The sequence below is a fragment of the Jaculus jaculus genome, chromosome 2 (assembly GCF_020740685.1).
Source record: "Jaculus jaculus isolate mJacJac1 chromosome 2, mJacJac1.mat.Y.cur, whole genome shotgun sequence".
Lineage (NCBI taxonomy): Eukaryota > Metazoa > Chordata > Mammalia > Rodentia > Dipodidae > Jaculus > Jaculus jaculus.
The window spans coordinates 112,790,709-112,810,571 of NC_059103.1; the positions used below are offsets into that span (position 1 = coordinate 112,790,709).

Here is a 19,863-nt window from a genome sequence, read left to right on the forward strand (position 1 = left end):
GCTTTGTGGCACATGCCTGTCATCCCAGCATTTACAAGGTGGAGGAAAGACGATCAAGAGTTCAAACTTATTTTCACATATGTAAAGTGATTTCAGGATCAGCCTAAGTTTCATATGAGACCCTGCTTCAAAACAACAGTGACGAGCCGTGCGTGGTGGCACATGCCTTTAATCCCAGCACTTGGGAGGCAGAGGTAGGAGGATCCGTGAGTTCAAGGCCACCCTGAGAATACATAGTGAATTCCAGGTCAGCCTGGGCTAGAGTGAGACCCTACCTTGAAAAACCAAAAAAGAAAAAAAAAAAAAAACCCAAAAATACAGTAACAACAAAACTTCGTGGCATAGTTATGATTATATATAATAAATAAATATTATACACACACATACACAATAAAACTGGATCTAAACCCCATAACAGACCAGACAAGCAAACAAACAGTAGCAGAGGGCCTGGCACTGTCTTTGGTGGCACTTAGGAGAATTTCTCTCAACAATGCAAAGACTTTCTTCACCTAGTAACAGAAATCACTGAAAAGTTTCAAGACACTAGAAAAACTAGGAAAGTAGCTTGTTCTGCATTTAAGCATATTTTTTTTCAAACCCTCTCATGATAGTGATTTATTTTATAACATATTTTTTGGGGGGGAGGGTTTCCAATGTAGGGTCTTGCTCTAGCCCAGGCTGACCTGGAATTCACTATGGAGTCTGAGGGTGGCCTCGAACTCATAGCAATCCTCCTACCTCTGCCTCCCGCGTGCTGGGATTAAAGGCGTGTGCCACCATGCCTGGCTTATAACTTTTAAATAGGAAACTATATCCTAAAAATTCTGTAGTGAATATAAGGACTAGTTACCCAAACATTATATTATAATAACACAGTTTTGATATTGAGAATCTCAGTGTTTTGAAGTCAAGTTTTAAAGCTTAATTTTATTTGTTTATTTATTTATTTAAGAGAGAGAAAGAGACAGAGACAAAATTGGCATGCAAGGGCCTGTAGCCACTGCAAATGAACTCCAGATACATGTGCTACCTTATGCATCTGGTTTATGAGGGTACTGGGGAACCTAGGTTCTTATGCTTTGTAGGCAAACACCTGAACCACTGAGCCATCTCTCCAGCATTAAAGCACAATTTTAAAACATAAGGTATGAATCATAACATCCAGTTGCAAACGTAAAACTTTCTTGACTGCATATATAGAATAAGGCTATTATTATTACTAGCTATTATTCTGCATGGGTAGTGTACCATTAAGAAACAGTGTAATGGCGATGGATGCATTATGTCAGCCACTGGATAAATAATCTCAAATGGTATTACATTTTTGCATTCTTGTGTTTTGCTAGAAAGGGGTATGAATGGTACCTAACCCAGTGTTATTGACCTCACCCGCTAGAAAATAATTTACAAATCCTATAGGTTGGTCAGTAGCTAAATGAATATTTTTAGTTATTAATAAAAAATAAGAATTGAGCTGGGCACGGTGGCACATGCCTTTAATTTGAGCACTCAGGAGGCAAAGGTAGGCAGATCACCATGAGTTCGAGGCCACCCTGAGTCTACATAGTATATTCCAGGTTAGCCTAGGCTAGAATGAGACCCTACCTCAAAAAAACAAAACAAATAAACAAATAAAAACACCAAGAATTGCATTAATGATCACACAGCGACTTTCATTTCCTGCACAAAACATGCACAATATTTGGCCCATCAACTTTTTGCCACAGAAACTGTAGAGGAGGGCACAAGAAAAGACATCAAAATAGAAGAGGGACTAATTGGAAGGAAGAAGTGGTTCAGTGGGAGGGAGATGAGTGAAGGAGATACAAGAAGACAACGGAGAGGATTATGATCAAATTACACCATGTACATGTATGAAATTTGTCAATAAAAATGCTTTGAAAATCTGTTGTGTGCTGTCAAGGAAGTGTTAATTTGAAAGTTAAGAAAAAAAAAATGCTGCCTAATAAGCCCATTGTTAGAAAAAAAAAAAAATCATTGCTTACACAGATGGCTGATTTAATAAGCCAGGAAAGGGAGCATTCCTCTTTTCAAAAACAGTCTAGCAGACAAGCATTTGAGGAACTGTCAAACAGTGCATGATTTCACCCAAACATTATTCCCCAAAAGTGTCAATTCCAAGGACAGGATGGTATCTGGCATTAAGAGAAGCAGTTCTCAGCACTTGACACAAAATCAAGCCCCATTTCACTTTGGTACACATAAATCACAAAATAACTTCCCTCCTACTAAAAAAGATGAATATACACTGTGTGTGTGTGTGTGTGTTCCTTCTTTTTAAATTATTTATTTATTTATTTATTTATTTATTTATTTATTTGTGAGTGACAGAGAGAGAATTGGTGCTCCAGGGCCTCCAGCCACTTCAAACTCCAGATATGTGCGGCCCCTTGTGCATCTGGCTAGCATAGGTCCTGGGGAATCGAGCCTCAAACTGGGGTTCTTAGGCTACACAGGCAAGCACTTAACCGCTAAGCCATTTCTCCAGCCCTATTCCTTCTTTTCTGATTTAAGTCTCATGGAAAACAGCAAGTGTACAAAATTTGATGAAGAATATAAAGAAAAGTTGCAGCTATTAGAACACATTCTTGCAGTGAAAATATTTCTATAAAACTGAATCTACAAGTTTTTCATTCTGTAATGAGATTTCTCATCAGTGTAACTATGCATTAAAAAAGACACACACTTGTCCCCCAATGCCCAACACAAAAAGGTGTCAGAAGATATCTTGTCATCTTCTCATTGTCATCCTCTATTTAATACTTTTCCTAAATTAACAAATCAGAGAAATGAAGTAGGCTCAGGTTTTGTTCTGGAAAGGAAGATTTTAATTAGTGCTGTGAAAACAGGCACTGTTTTATTCCTAGCCATACAAACCCACTGCCACTTTCAATGAGCAGCAATGTGGTAGTTTGATTCAGGTGTCCCCATAAACTTAGGTGTTCTGAATGCTAGGTTCCCAGCTGATAGAGATTTGGGAATTAACACCTTCTGGAGGCAGTGTATTGTTAGAGGCTAGCTTATGGGTGTTATAGCCAGTTTCCCCATGCCAGTGTTTGGCACACTCTCCTGTTGCTATGGTCCACCTTATGTTGGCTAGGGGGTAAATGTCCACCCTATGCTTATGCCATAATTTTCCCCTGACATCATGGAGCATCCTCTTGAGCCTGTTAGCCAAAACAAAGCTATTTTTCCCAAAAGCTTCTCTTTATTGGGTGATTTCTACCAGCAATGTGAACCTGACTACAACAGTAAAGTGGTACCGAGAGTGGGGTTGCTGCTATATGCCTGACTGTGTGGCTTTGGCCTTTTGGAGCTGATTTTCAAGATGAATGTAGAAGGATTTGAAACCTTGGCTTGACATCTTGCAGTGCTGTAAGTACAGCTTACTCGACTACTATGGTCAGAGTTGAAAGACCTGAATGCAGTAAGAATTATGGACTGTGAGGTTTGGCTATGAGGGTGAAAAGAGCTTTTCCTGGACTGGGCTAGCAGTTTGTGTAAAAAGCTTACTGTTATGCTTGTGTACTAAGAAGTACAGGGATGCTCTGCATAGAAATGAACTGTTGTGAGCAGAGGGATATGGCACAGAAAGAAAAAACTTTGAGTGAACTGCTGCCTGTTCAGCTGCAATTGAGAGATTCCAACCTTTGAGATTGGGCCAGTTGCCTGTACTGGGGCAACAAAAGAATGTAGATTCTTTTGAAGAGCCTGAATGCTCAAGGTGTGTCCTATTCTTCAAAGTCTGCTTTATCTCTCCTGGATTAACAAATTGGCAGCCTATCTGGTATTGTGGAGTATAAGAAATGCAAGAAAGAGAGGGCCATTGAGTTTGCAACACGGTCTTGTGTTTGGAAATGGCCATGGGCAATGTGAAGCAGGTTTGCTGTAGGCCTGTATGGAGACCCCATGGGGCCATGAGGATGAACCGTGGGTTGTAGTAGAGACCCAGTGGAGACGCTGGTACCATGAGATGACTGTTAAGGAAAGCTGTGGGCCCTAATGAAGTTTTCCAAGACTGAGTAGTTTAGCTGGAGGGGCGGAATTGGAATGCCAGAGATTTATTGCAGGTTAGAATAATCGAACATGGAGATTTGTCACTGGCAGGCAGGAATTGTTGGACTTGAAGCTACAGAGTTTGATGTTTGCCCTGGTTGCTTTAAATCTTGTATTGGCTGAATGTTTCTTTGTTATGCCCAATTCCATCTTCTGCAGTTTGAATATTTATTCTGTGCCATTATATGTTTTTTTAGGTTGATTTTTGGTATTATGATTCAGTTAAAAGACCTTGGACTCTGGGGATGTATGAACATCATTGGAATTGATAAAAAAAAAAAAAACAAACTATGGAGACTGTTAAAGTTAGATGAATGCACAGCATTGTACATCATGTTTGGATATCAGTTTATGGGAGCCAGAGGCAGAATGTAGTGGTTTGATTCAGGTGTCCCCCATAAACTTAGGTGTTCTGAATGCTAGGTTCCCAGCTGATGGAGATTTGTGAATTAACACCTGCGGGAGGCATTGTATTTTGGGGGGTGGGCTTTTAGGTGTTATAGCCAGTTTTCCCATGCCAGTGTTTGGCACACTCTCCTGCTATTGTCCACCTTATGTTGGCCAGGGGTGAAAGTCCACCCTCTGTTCATGCCATTGTTTCCCCCTGCCATCGTGGAGCTTCCTCTTGAGCTTATAAGCCAAAATAAACCTCTTTTTCCCCAGAAACTGCTCTTGTTTGGGTGATTTCTCCCAGCAATGCGAGCCTGACTGCAACAAGTAGTAACTGTGCTCTGGAGAAGAGACCCTCAGTAAATAGAGGTTATCTGGTGGTAAACATGCAGGCCCTAGGAAGCGACATCTTCCCACTCTATGGTGTTCCCTCCACTATGCCAAAACCAGAAGCACAGTGCCTCTTTCTTCTCACCAGCAGAAATATGCTATGTTTTAATACTTCATACCACTTGGTGGCTCTCTGCCCACTTAATGGGCCTGCAGTAGGGCTGGGACCAAGACTCGGACCCAGTCATCACTGGAGAAAGGAGCAGCCATGGATGACAGAAACAGCTCAGTGCTCCATGCCCATCTTGAGCAGACATGGTTTCCAGATGCCTGGGCTTAGAGTGCCACACCTTTGCTTGTCATGTTCTGTAGTTAGAAGGAGGAAAAGAAGGGAGGGAGGAGAGTAGTTTGAGGGAATGGGAAAGCAGTTTCCTGCGAACATTCCTGAATAGAAATGTGGCTCTCATTAATTTGAAACCCATAAATTGTAGTGATAACAATCCAAATAGTTTTCTCATCTTATCCAGCCATCTTAGCATCCAGCATTCCTGTCTGATTCAATAGTTGTTAGAAACTAAAAACAAAGTTGGGCTGGGAACATTGGAGAGGAATTAGATATTATCATCTAGGTTAAAATACACAATGATTAAACCATTTGATCAGTATTTGCCTATAATCTTCAGAATTGTTTATAGTCATTATAACATAAAAATCAGACATATGTATGTATATGTAATTATATGTAATATATATGTATACATAATACATAATATATGTATATGTAACATATATAATATCAAGGCCACCAATATGCCAAGATATATTTGTAAGAAATTAGAGTTTTGTTTGGAAAAGCACATATTGTAAAAAACCCAACTGTCTTTTATTAACTAGATAAATAACCTAATTATTCTACATTTCTACAATGAATTGGTACAACTATCAAAAACAACAAAGTCCATATGTGCTCTCAGAAAAAAAATATCAAAATAAACAGAATAAGATCATCAAATATAGAGCAAGAACACAATATACAATAGATTCACAAATGAGTGTGCACACTTGATCTGTATTTATTTGCAAATGAAGGCATACATATATAATTGAATTTGCACCTATATGTTTATACACCCATGTGGAGATGGCTTATTGGAATTCAAGACAAAACTATCCTATTTTAATGGGTATTCTCTTCTATCATGACTTTCCTGTACTGTTTCTTTTACACTTTAAAGGTGTTAAATCAAAGGTAATGCAAACCCTTGAGAAATCTGTGTAGAATGGAAAAGCGGTCCCTGTGATATATCAGGAAAGAAGAGAAGGCTTCTGAGTGTAAGGAACACAAACCGGAGCCAAACAGAGCAAAAAGAGCTGAATCTACTCCAATAGGCTCTAGGAAGAGTGTACTTTGGAGTCGTGTCTGAGTTAGGTGATCCCAGACAAGGAGAAGCCACCAGATCAGATGCTTCATTTCCAGGGTCTGCCCAAACCCTTCCCTGACTATAGAACCATAGATGCTGCATTGCAATTTGGGAAGCTCTGATTTCATTCCATAACTGAAAAGATGTCTCAGTTATTCTGTAACATAATCTACTGGCTCACTTAAAAAATGGCTTTTTATTGCCTGATGAATATTCACCTACAGACCTGTTTTTGTTTATATACTATATACTGCATTTTGTTGCTTAATGCCCGGGATAGATTCTGGTAGCTGTATTATTACATGCGCTTCTCCATGTGCAAGTATTGTGGAGTGCGCTCACACAAGCCTGGGAAGTACAGGTCGATCACTGGATGCAAGTTTGAGGCACAGTAAACCAGAGATGCATGAGGTGGCTGTTGGCATGAGGCCGGCTGTTTGCAGTGAGCTTTCTCTTTTTGTAAGTGGGTGTATATCCTAAAGTAACAGTAAAAACTGTGATATAGTAAGCAGATAAATGTAAGATGGTTATTGATGTGTCATTTGCTGTGTATAGTTTTCTGTACCAGCTTTATGTGACAGCATGATCTCTTGCTTACACCAGCACTACCAGGCATGACACTAACGCATTGCACTTTGACTGATGGTTATGATGTCACTAGGGGATAGAATTGATCAATCCTATGAGACCATCCCTCATATGGTGCAAGACTGTTTTTATTTGTTTTTATTCCCCTGTCAAAGAGCAAATTCTAGAAGAGCTGGTACTTTACCTTGTTTCCTCCTCTTTCTGGAAAGAAGAAACCACCAATGTCTACTGTGTTTGAGGCCATGAGCTGGAGACAAATTCTGTAGCCAGAGAGACTGTAGATGAAGCAGGTGCCTATTCTCAGACCCAGTGGGAACTTTCCCTGTGGCCAGGGAAATCAACCCCAAGTTCTTACTGAAGTCATCTCTATGTAAACTGCTGCCTATAAGCAACAAACCAGTGCAGCTAACAGTTCAGACCTTTATTTCCCTATATTCCCTGCTGTGTGACAAGGTCGTACAAGGAAAACAACCATTGGCATCTTTATTAAATATTTTATTTTATTTATTTATTAGAGAGAAAGAGAGAGAGAGAGAGAACTCCAGATACATGCACCACCTTGTGAATCTGGCTTACATGGGAACTGGGGAGTTGACCCTGAATCTGCAGGCTTTGAAAGAAAGCATTTTAACTGCTAAGCCATCTCTCCAGCCCCAACCATTGGCATCTTCATCAGAAACTGCTAAAACCATGCTGGGCTTGCTAGCAAAATCCCAGGACTTGGGAGGCAGACATAGGAGGACTGATGTAAGTTCGAGGCCACCCTGAGATGACATAGTGAATTTCAGGTCAGCCTGAGCTAGAGTGTGGCTCTACCTTGAAAACAACAACAACAAAATAAAAAGAAAACAGAAAGAAATTGCTACAACCGTATAAGAGACTCTTGATATCAGGCCTGTGGATGTTCCTCCACAGAAGGGGGTGGGTGGAAGAGGGCCATCAGACCCCCAGCCTGTGATCTCAGCTGTCCCCTGTGCCACCTCCACGCACTGATGCATAGAAGCCTCATGGCCTCTGTGGAAATAGAGGATAGACAACCTGGCAAGGTTGTTATCCATGTTGGGATGATACCTCTCGGGGTGGCTGCCCTGGAGGTCTCCACGTTCCTGTAAGTAACCCCTTGCCCATGCTCTGTCAGAGAGCCAAATAAACTCTTTGGTTTACCGAGGGAAATTTTGGTAGAATTGGCTTTCAGTATGTCATCAGTGACCTGCCTGGAGGAGCAAGTGTTCATCAGCTTCTCTCCACATAAGAGTTCATGCAACACCCGAGAATGCAATTAAGCAAATTTATATAAATACATAGATCTTAAAATAGAGCAATAGCAGCAAGAGGCCTGGAGGGTGTGGCACTGCCACGTACTATGGGACAACACTCATGTTGAAGCCATCCCCAATGTGTTCTGTGCGCTGGGAATGTGGCCTTCCTGTAACATCTGTGAGATAAAATGTGTTTCTTTTCCTAGACATTTATTTTTGTTAAATAAGCCATTCTTGATAACCTTTCATATATTAAACCATATGAATATCACTTCCTATAAACTCTCAAATGCATTCACAATTCTAAAAGTGTCCATTTTTCATCTAAGCACTCAAATATTCAGCTAGCATTCTCATCTGAATCTCGTATCATTGGAGAGGGCCAAGTGAGCTTACTATATTTTCTCCACTACAAATAAATAAACGAATGAATGACTTGAAAGCCACACTGCTGCTTTTGACCTCAGACCATTCTCCACACTGCCTCTCTGTCACAGCACAGCACTTTCTTTATTCCAGCACGTCGTATATGTATTTCCATTGGGCCACAGAATGAAATTTGTTTAAGAACTCTTAACATCATACCACCACAGAAACAACAAGGATTATGTAATTCCTTGGAGTATTTGTCTGCGGTTAGTGTCATCATGTATACAGGTGGCGGGTGGTCTAGATCGCCAGCGTACCTGACACATCAAAGACAAGGGCTCTGCCATTTAAATGTTTATTTAAAATTGGCCACTTATACTGAAGACGAGTGATTGTCTCTTGGGCACCTATAGAGGGCAGTATTGCTGTACAGTCACTACACAGTACTGAGATTCCTTCGGCAGCCAAGTAACTCAGACCTGAAACAGAACAGGTCTTCTAAATTAAGAGTCCATTTTCTAAAGGGCACCTGATTAATTATTCCTATTTTAGTGTTTCTCATAATATCACACATTATTCTCCCCCCCACACAAAAAAATCCTCTTCACTTACTGACTGTACCATATTTATAGATTGGTCTATCCTAAAGATTATACTTAAAATAATTAAATACAAATTATGCTGTTTTAAAAGCCAACATTGAATGATATTCAATTTATGCCTATTTGAATGTCACGAGTAGTTGGTTTGGTTTCAGCTTCTGTTTGTTTTGTATTTGGTGTTCCTTTTGTTCAAAATAAGCACAAAAAGTAGCTCACAGGATTCCCTCACAAATGCATCTCCCTCCACCCCCAAGCTGAACTAGGATCTAGGGAGATGGCTCAGAAGATAAAATTGCACAAGAGGGAGGACCTAAGCATAGCTCCCCAGATCCCACGTACAGCCAGACCCTAGAGCAGGTTTCGGCAATCCCCACATTCCTATAGCAAGATGGGACGCAAAGACAGCAGAATCCCTCCAAATCTTACAGGACCGCTAGCCTGGTGAGTGCAGGGGTGACTCATGGTAAAGATGGTAAAGCCTGCCTCAGGTAAGGCTGAAACGGAGAACTCAAACCAGAGGATCTTCTCTGACCACCACATGTGTACAATGATACATACACGCCTGGATCACACACATGAGCATGCACACACACATATGCACACAGTATTTTCAAAGCTGTATTAGGTCCATTCACCTATGGAAATAGTCTAACATTTCTACATTATGAAACATAAGTGGATTCTAAACTGAAATGCTTATATTAAAACAAAAAGAAATCTGCTCATGTTGTTCTAGGCAATTCTTTAAAAGTGGCAAACTGGGGCTGTAGAGATGGCTTAGCACTTAAGGCACTTGCCTGCGAAGCCTAAGGACTCGTGTTCACCTCCCCAGATCCCACGTAAGCACAAGGTGATGAAAGTGTGCAAGGTCACACATGTGCACAAGATGGCACGCGTGTCTGGAGATTGATTGCTGGAGGCCCGGCATGCCAGGTTTTCTTTTTCCTCTCTTTCTCTCATAAAAAAATACAAAACAAGTGGAAAACTGTTAACCATTTACCTGAAGAAAAGATATGTCTTTTCTCTGTGCATTTATGCTGCTGGGCAGAAAGGTACAGCAGAAACAAGGAACCCGAAGGCCTTTGTCCTTAGATTCTCATGTAAACAAACCAATCAGGGTGGAAGAGATGGCTCAGCCATTAGAGCACTTGCTAACAAAGCCTGATAGCCTGAGTTTGATTCCCCTGTACCTATGTAAAGCCAGATGCATAAAGTGGAACATGCATTTGGAGTTTGTTTGCAGCAGCAGAAGGCCCTGGTAAACCCATTCTTTCTCTCTCTCTCTCTCCCTTTCTTCCTCTTTCTCCTTGCAAATAAACAATTAATATTTTTAAAATGTAGAAAAAGCTAAAAAATAAAATGAAAAATAAAACAACCCAACCAGGCAACTCAAGCACCTCCCCAAGCTAGGAATCCTCCTGAGGGGCACAAAGAGACCAAGGAATGCGCAATCTATCTGAGAGGTCAGAGTACAAGAGGAATGTTAGAGAGAATGAGAACCAAAAGAGCAACCACAAAGAAAATGCATCTCTTGAATGCGGGTGGCCCGGGAGTTGGTTACTGGGTGACTGGGTAAGCCTGTAGCATAGGAAACGGCGTGTACAACAACTTGCAGTGACAATTGTGCTTTATTTAAACAGGAGAGGACTGCACAGCACAGACTTAATATCGGCATCACAAAGTAATCATTTTTAGCAAAGGACAGATTTCTAGCTCAGCTTGTCATTCCTGGAGATCAGGTACTCTATTGTAGGAAGGGGCTTAGCCTCCAATTCCCTAGCTAATCCTTTTGTTCCATCTTCACCAACACATGCCCAGCAAAATTGGATAACTACATTACTGCCTCCCAATAAAAACCCCTATGCAATTGCCAAATCTACAGGAGAGAAAAAAGAAAAAACACACACACACAAAACCATGCTTGCCTTTTATGTCACAGTGTCTTTAAAATTATTTTGTTCATTTTTATTTATTTATTGGAGAGTGACAGAGAAAGAGGCAGATAGAGAGAGAGAGAGAGAGAGAGAGAGAGAGAGAGAGAGAGAGAGAGACAGAGAGAGAGAGAGAGAGAAAGAGGCAGATAGAGAGAATGGGCACGTCAGGGCTTCCAGCCACTGCAAACGAACTCCAGATGCGTGTGCCCCCTTGTGCATCTGGCTAATGTGGGTCCTGGAGAATCGAGCCTCAAACTGGGGTCCTTGGGCTTCACAGGCAAGCGCTTAACCACTAAGCCATCTCTCCAGCCCCGTCACAGTGTCTTTAACATGGGATTTGTTTCATTTACTGATTTTACCCACATGCTTAGGGTACTAACTTGCCAGTCTCCATAGGAAGGGACCAGGGTTGGGACAGCTAACACTGAGTTGTCATACTGTGGTACAGGCCAGGCATTCCCATAGCTGGTTGAATGGGATGGCATAGGCTCAGCTGAATTGATGAAGTGTCCCTCCAAAGGGCCTCTTCAGACACTGTTTGGTATAAAACACTCTTACAGGTCTTCCACTTCTGCTGGTTCTCTGTAGATCACTGTTAGGTTATTCTTTAGGGGAGTTCCACGGGTCTCTCATTTCTCATGTTTCCATGACTTGCAGTATACAAACAGATACCTGAAAACATTTGATGAATTTAAGCCTCTCTTCCCTACTTTTGTTGGGAACCGACTGACCCATACTTGACCATGACACCCATTTAATAGATAAAAAACACCTTGCCTTAAGCTCACTTACGTCTTTAAACAATTAAACATTTAGAATTCATACTAGAGAGTATTGAGACTACATTAGAACCAGGAGAATTCTAAAATGTATGATATACTTCGACTCGCATGGCTGTGTAACAGAGCCTACCATGTGACATTCTCCTCCAGCTGGTTAATTCCCTCGACAGATTATTATACCTGTCAAGAATCCTCTAAAAATGGGCTGGAGAGATGGCTTAGCAGTTAAGGCATTTGCCTGCAAAGCCAAAGGACCCAGGTTCAATTCCCCTGAACCCACATAAGCCAGACACAAGGGGGCGCAAGCATCTGGAGTTTGATGTTAGCAGCTGGAGGCCCTGGTGTGCCCATTCTCTCCCTTTCTTTCTCTTTCTCCACTATGTAGTCTCAGGGTGGCCTAGAACTCACAGTGATCCTCCTACCTCTGCCTCCCAAGTGCTAGGATTAAAGGCGTGAGCCACCCTGCCCAGCAAAAAACATTTTTCAAATAAAAATGTCTTTCTTTTCTTCCTATGAATATTTATGTGATAATCAAAATAAACACACACTAGTACCACTGGAAACGATGAATCTACAAATTAAAGAATTCCGTTAAGCAGTTCTTTCTTTTCTTTTTTTTTTTTTTTAGGCAGGGTTTCACTCTAGCCCAGGCTGACCTGGAACTCTGTAGCTCCAGGATGGCCTATAGCTCATGGTTTGAGGTATGTGTGTATGACTATTGGAAAGAAAAAAGAAAGCAAGACATTTTATACATTTAAAGACATCATTATATAGTGGTTTACTTTCAAATGTTTCTGAAAATCTCAAGGCTGGTTTGTGATGTAGATCCGTGTTATAAAGCTTATCTTGTATGTCCAAGGCCCTGGGTTCAACCCCAGCATCACTCACACACACACACACACACACACACACACACACACACACGCACACACACACTTTTTTTTTTCTTTAGAGAGAGGGTCTCATCTGGCCCAAACTGGTCTCAAACTCATTATGTACCTACATGAGACACTCTCTCAAAGGTAAAAAAGAAAGAAACAACTGTGTGTGTGTTTAAGAAAAGAAGCCTGCTAAGAATTGAGTTATCAAAGCCAAGGATATGAGTGAGGCACAAAAGAGGGCTGCAGGCAAGCAAACAGCTGGGTGGGCAGCCCGAAAGTCCTCCAGGTACAGAAGAGGCAGGCGGCACATTGAGAAAACCAGTCACCAGAGAAAGTCAGCTGTGGCGTGATCTCCACGTGCTCCCTGTAAGCGTTTAATCACATCAAAAGGCAGTCTGCGGAGTTCCCGGCATGGCGCTCGGGCATCCTCCCTGTGGCTAAACTTGACAGCACATGCACACAAGGGAATTATTGATAATTAAAGCATGACGCTTTTTAAAGAGACATGTCTGGTAGTAAGCTATTTGCGGTTGACTCAACCAGAAGGAGAACCTCTTACAACTTATAAAGATAGTACCAACATAATCCAATGATAACAGACATTGTGTTCGACCACGGTGGTGGAACAACTAGATGTGAGGGGATGAAGGACTTCTTTAATTCACAAGCAGACTGCAAAATAGATCATAGACCTATATATACTAGCTTCCTTAGAAGAAGATATAGAAATTAACCTTTCTGACCTCATTCTATAATGTAACGAAGGAAAAAATAGCCAATTTGGATTTCAAAACTCAAAAGTTTGTGATTCGAGGATATGTTCCATCCACAAAGTAAAAGAACAGCTCACAGGGTTTGAGAGGATTTTTGTAAATTACATGTCTCATAGAGGATTTTAATTCAGAATATAAAAAGAACTCTTACACCCCAACAAGTTAAATACACAACCAAATTAAAAACAGGCCACAGATTGAAATAGGTGTTCACTCAGAGAAGATTGTGCAAATGGAGAACATTGCATGCAAAGATAATCAGTATCATTCAGTGTGATGGTTTATAGTCAATCTAGAGTCACCAAGGAATGCCTACTGGCGACCATTTAGACTAGGGTAGCCTCCGAACATGCCTGTGAGGTATGATCTTGATAAGGTTAACTGAGGTGGGAAAACCTACCTTAATTGCAGGTAGGACCCTTCCCAGGATGAGGTCCCAGACTTACTCTTTGCTTCCTCACTGTCCTGAGCAAGTGAGTGATGCTGCTGCTCAGCTCAGTGTCTCCCTTGCCTCCATCCCAGCAGTAAACCAAATGAATGGCCGTAAAACATGGCATCGATTCAGTGCAGCATCACCCACCAATAGAAAGGAATGAATACTTGGTACTATTGTATGAAAACATAAAGTGAACGAAGCCAGTCTTTAAAACCACACACAGCATGATGCCATATTTATAATGTTTATTAAATGGTGTTAAAAAGAAAAACCAAAATCTTTTCTAATATAAGAGGAATTAGAAGTCAATGAAGTTAACGCATGATATGATTTCCATCACTGGCATTTCTATAAGATAGCATGTCACCTTTAAGCAGACTCTCTTATTTTACTTCCATGCATTAATTATTCTACGTTCACATAGTCAATCAAGAAGCATTAATTATTGTGATGATATTTTTCAAATGATATGACACACAGTTGGAATATGAAGTTGTTTCCTTGTTATGCTGGTGAGCAACTACAATCTCCTTTCCCTGTTATGTGATGATTTTTGGCTTCTTTAGGTAAGCTCGTGAAGTAACTTTCTGCTTCCTCAGCAGTAGTTTGGGCAGTAGCCTCAATAACACCCTTGAGACTTTGTGTTTAGTTCGGAAGGCAGCCGCACTGCGGCCTACCATGGAGGGCAATTGGAAAGCTCCATACATCTCACAGGAAGCAGCAAGCAAAGGTACCAGGACCCGCAGGTGGGCAGTGGGCTGAACAGGATGGGTGAGCTCAGCGCTAGGGGGCCAGTTCAAACAGACTGTGGAGGACAGCCATTTGTGGTTCAGGGATGGACGCCAGCATCTATAGGAGGAGGTAAAGTCAGACATACAAAAGAAATCTATTCTTTAACACCAGCAAGTAGATCATCTCATTCCTTTTCCACCAATTACACCAATTGATGGGAAAATGATGGGGAAGAATGTTAGTAAGGCTGATCACTGTATGTCAACACATTAGAAATAATGAGTGCTGGTTTAAAGAGGTAAGTTGAATGTAAGCTAGACACACAGATGGTGGGACACCAATTAATAGAGACCACCATTCTCATTTAGGGGACACTGGTGCACAGATACTCAGATACACTGTGAAATGTAACAATTCCACAGTGTAACATTCACTTCATGGACATCACAGGAACCCTATAGGAGCTTGCCCATGCAGTCCAGCGGGAGCAAGATCTCTTATCTCCTTTAGTCTAGAGAGTGGTAGACTACTCCAAAAATGGATTTTATCAGTGCTTCTCAAAATGTTTGAGGGAACTTACTTATAAGAGATATTCATTGGGATTATAAATAATAGCTCCTTAAGTACAAGAATGTCTTCTTAAAGTTGATTTTCCTTTGAGGCAAGGCCTCGCCATATAGTCCAAGATGACATCAAACTCACACTCTACTTGCTTCAGCCTCCAGTATACTGTCCCGCTCTTCTTATCACTGATCCTTTCTAGATGTCGGATGAGCTAAGCCAACCCTTGAGCCTAAACTGAATTATACAGTTAATTTCACAATTCTGTATTGTACTGTCTTCCTTCCTTCCTTTCTTCCTTCTTTCATTCATTTTATTTATTTATTTACTTATTTATTTTTATTAGATATATACATATTTAGTATATAAGCAACACATGTTGGTACCATCCTATCCCTCCTCCCTGTCCCTTTTCTGAAGATAAATATTTATTAAACACTCTACATCAACTAGTTTGCTATACTAGAAGAAAGATGACAACAAAATCCTCTTCTCTAGTCTCATGGAACTTACATTCTTATTGGAGAGACAGGAAGAGATTATTTTGAGGTTTCCTGGGAGGAAGGATCATGGACAGTTTTCTCTAAAGAAGAACAGTTAAAGTCTTGTCTGGGAGATGAGCTGGAGTTCTAAAATGAGGAGTGAAGCTGGGTGCGGTAGTGCACACCTTTAGTCTCAACACTCAGAGGGCAGAGCTAGGAGGATCACAATGAGTAGAAGGCCACCCTGAAACTACATAGTGAATTACAGGCTAGCCTGGGCTAGAGCGAGACCCTACATTGAAAATTAAATAAAATGAAATAAAATAAAATGGGGAATGACAAGGAGACAGTCTGAAATGAGGAAAGGGCATACATAAAGTGTCGATGGCCACAGTGGAACATGTCATGTTTGATACATTGAGAAACTATTATGACTAGACTTCTGACACTCAGAGAGAAAATTGAAATTCACTAGGGAACCTCAATGTAGGAAACTTTAAACGTGCAATTGTTTTGATACTTTGGAGTTGCTGGGACAAAATACCCTACTGAGAGTAGCTTGTGGGAGGAAATTTTTATTTTGGCTTATGGTCTCACTGGAGGCTTTATGATGGCAAGGGAAAGGTATGACATGAGCAGAGGACAGATGTCACTTCTGCCAGAGTAGGTAGAAAACAGCAGCAGGAGCTGAGTTCTGGCAAGGAGGAGCTGGATATAATGCCCCCAAACCTGCCCCACAACACACCACCTTCATCAGGGATCTACATTCCAAATTGCTATTAGCTGGTGACTCAACATTCAAAACACATGAGTTTATAAAAACTGATAAAAACCACCACAGTAATAATTTTAAAATAGGTGATTTGATTATATTTGAACATAAAAGTATTGCTGTATATATGGAACTCCATCTGCTTATTATGCAACATTTCTACAAAACTGAAAGTGTTCTAAAAATAAAGGCTATCAAAATATAACTCTGCTATTAGTGGTGGTACATGCCTATAATCCCAGCACTTGAGAAGGTGAGGCATGATTATATTTAGTTCTAACCTTACATAGTGATGTCCTCTCTCAGAAAAAAATAATAATAATAATAACCAATCTGTTAGAATGAGCTAGATGAACAAAGAATACTGTAGTTCTTTGAGAGAAAGAGGAATAGAACTGAATCCAAGGGTTCTCTCTCAGGTAATTAATGATAAGGAAATAAAAACAGAAGCAGCCATAGAGTGACATATAGGAAAGTGTGGTGTCCTTGAGCCCAAAGAAAGGAAACATGAATCAAGAGAGTATTAATTATCAACTATGTTAAATGATTATAATTGGGCAGATCTAAAGATAACTGAAACAATATTTATAACCAGGCAAATTAGCTCTCATTGATGATATTTGTAAGAAAAATTTTTTCTGGGGGGCTTGAAGTAGATGGATACAAAGACATAAATCATAAAGACTGTGCAGATCAAAGTTGAAAGGATTTAGTTACAATTAAAAAAAAAAACTGTGAGGTGATGGCTAGTGGGATAAATATGGTCAAACTATTCTTTAAAAACTTAATCAGAGGAATAATAATATGATTGAATTTTCATAGTTTTACAATTTAGGATATATGCAATTAATTCACTTTTGAAATAAAAATTCACGTTAAGTATAATCCTATGAAAACAATAAAATATGGAAGTTGTGGTGGTTTGAATGTAAAATTTACTCCCATAAGCTTATGTGTTCTCATGTTTAATCCCCTGCTCGTGGGTCTGTTCCAGAAGTGGTGGGACCTTTGGGAGGTGGAGCCTAGTTGGAGGAAGTGGGTGACTGGGAGCCAGCTTTGAGGTCCCTCTCTAGGATCTTACTGTTTTCTCTCTGCTTCCTGTCTGTTGCTGGGATGATACGTTTCCAGCTTTGCTCCCCATCCTGCCATGCCTTCCTCACTATAGTAGACACTACCCTCTGGAACCACAAGTGCAATTAAGCCCTTTACCTTCCTTCTGGTCAGGTATTTTTCCCCAGGAATGAGAAAGTAATGTGTACAAACATCACAGCAACATAATAAGATAGAAGCAGTACAATCAAGATCACATTTCCAGAAAAGATGGAAATGAATGCATGTCAGAGATATTAGGATTGCATTTAGAAAAGAAAGGGAAAAGGCCCTCTATTGAAGAGGGAAAGGCTATCTCATTGAAAACCATAAGTGTTTTGGTATATTTGGTACCAGGAAGTTAGAGGAATATGCATAATGTAAGTGTGCAGTACAGTGATGTGTGTGAGAGAGGGTGATCAAAAACAAGACACAGAATAAACTATTCAAGTAATAATTGATTTGTCTCAGTTAAAACCATAGTGAAATGAGTTATTTATCTTTCAATCAAAGAATGTATTATGATAAGTCACAGCTAACAGATTAAAGCCAAATAGGCCCCAAGCACGATTTAGTCATTATCTCCTCCGGGATTCCTGTAAGCAAGTGACACACCAGGCGTAATGACTTTGGAGGAAGGCACTGTGAGTGGTGCTGGAGAAATCAACTCTACATCATGCCATGCCATGCCCCGCACTAATCGTGTTCCAGAAAACTTAATTGTCTGTCTTGATACTCTTTGCTCCTCAATGCCTTCAATGGCAAGTCAGTAAATCACAACAGAAGGCTTGGGCCACTGAATAAGATGTATTGAGGGCTCCCTTTAATCTTTTTGTCTCTGACTAGACACATCACAACAGTTTTAAATGCATTAGTATACCATTTGAAAGAGGAATTTGTTCCCAACTAAAATTAGCCCTGTTTAAAAGAAAAATAGAAAGACAATAACAATAGTGCTACAGCTAGCTGTCTGGTCTATTTCCTTCAGGCCAAATGTTAAAACCCAAACAAAACCTTATGAATGAAATGCAAGGGAATTTCAAATCTGAGGGCAACTTGCAGGAAAGAGCCCCCCCCCCCCCCACTTCTGTGCTACATGTTCTCAGTTAATCCTTTGTTTGATAAGCTAGTCAGCCTTTCCAATCAGTATGAAAGAGTTAGCATAACTCTGGATTTCAACGCTGTGCACACAAGTCAAGGTGTGGGTTTCTGCTTCTTCCTGTGGGAAATTGATGAAGCTCAAGGAGTCAGAAGGAAACCCAGCGAAGGGTCTGCCCCTGGCCAATGAGGAGCCTCTCGAGGTGCCACAGGCCTCGTTCCTCTTTCAGTTCTGCTATGGGCTGGGTTGTGTATCCCTGAAATACATGAGTTGGAATACTTCAGACTAAGAATTCTAAACTCCTAAATGCGAAAATAGTGTCTTTGAAAAGGTCATTCAGTTAAATGAGGTTAGTGGGTGAACTCTAATCCCATATAATAAATGTTTTTAGTAGAAGAAACTGGGATACAGAAGGAAGACACAGGGAAGCCAAATGGAGGTAGTAGTCGCACAAGGAGAGTCGTCTCAGAAGAAACAAACTTGGCCAACACCTTGATGTTGGATGTCTGAATTCTGAGAGAATCGGTTTTGGTTATATAAAACACTCAGTTTGTAGAACTTTGTAATGGCACATTTAGGAAGCTAAGAAACACTCTATACCCTCTTGCTACCCACTTCTTATTATCAAAGACACACAAAGTGTTATTTTAAAATTGTGATCAAGTAGAAGTTCACAGGAAATACTCCTGGGTGGGACCAGAAGATCCTTTGGTCCCATATCTCCCTATTAATAGTCTAATGATACTTCCTGGATGGACCTCTGGGCTCCATGTAGCTGAATGATCCAATTTGAATGCAATGCACTATTTAGAATTTAAGTTTATTGTTATTTTGTTTCAATGCAAACATCTAATGAGCACTTACCTGTATATTTTCACAAAATTAACTGAAGGACAATCCAGTGTCTGCCAAGTTCCCTCAGGATCAAGGCTGTCTCAGGCTGGCCCTATAAAAAGGGAGCCAGGAGTTCACTTCTGCTCAGATTATCGCAGCAGGATATGTACAGGAATAGCCCCACGTGCCTTTATTATGACCCCCTTATTTGTGGTCTCTCTTTCAATGGCAAGGGATACCTTGTATCATTTCTTGGTATCACAACATCCTGCCTACCTTTGCTGAAAATCCTGACAAGTATCCTTAACTAATCAAAACTTCTGTAGCTCCTTTAAATCCCAGCTACAGACTCATTGCTTCTGGAAAGACTCCCTTATACCACTGACTTCTAGTTCTCTTTTTTAAAAAGGCAACTCTCTACCTATATCAGCAGTTTACAGACTCTTGGC

The 19,863-nt window shown here is 40.6% G+C and overlaps 1 protein-coding gene across 1 annotated transcript in view; it reads right to left on the reverse strand.

The window, feature by feature from the left end:
* Positions 1-19,863, reverse strand: part of Arhgap24 (Rho GTPase activating protein 24) — a 461,940-nt gene that overhangs the window by 214,681 nt on the left and 227,396 nt on the right. The window lies entirely within an intron of this gene.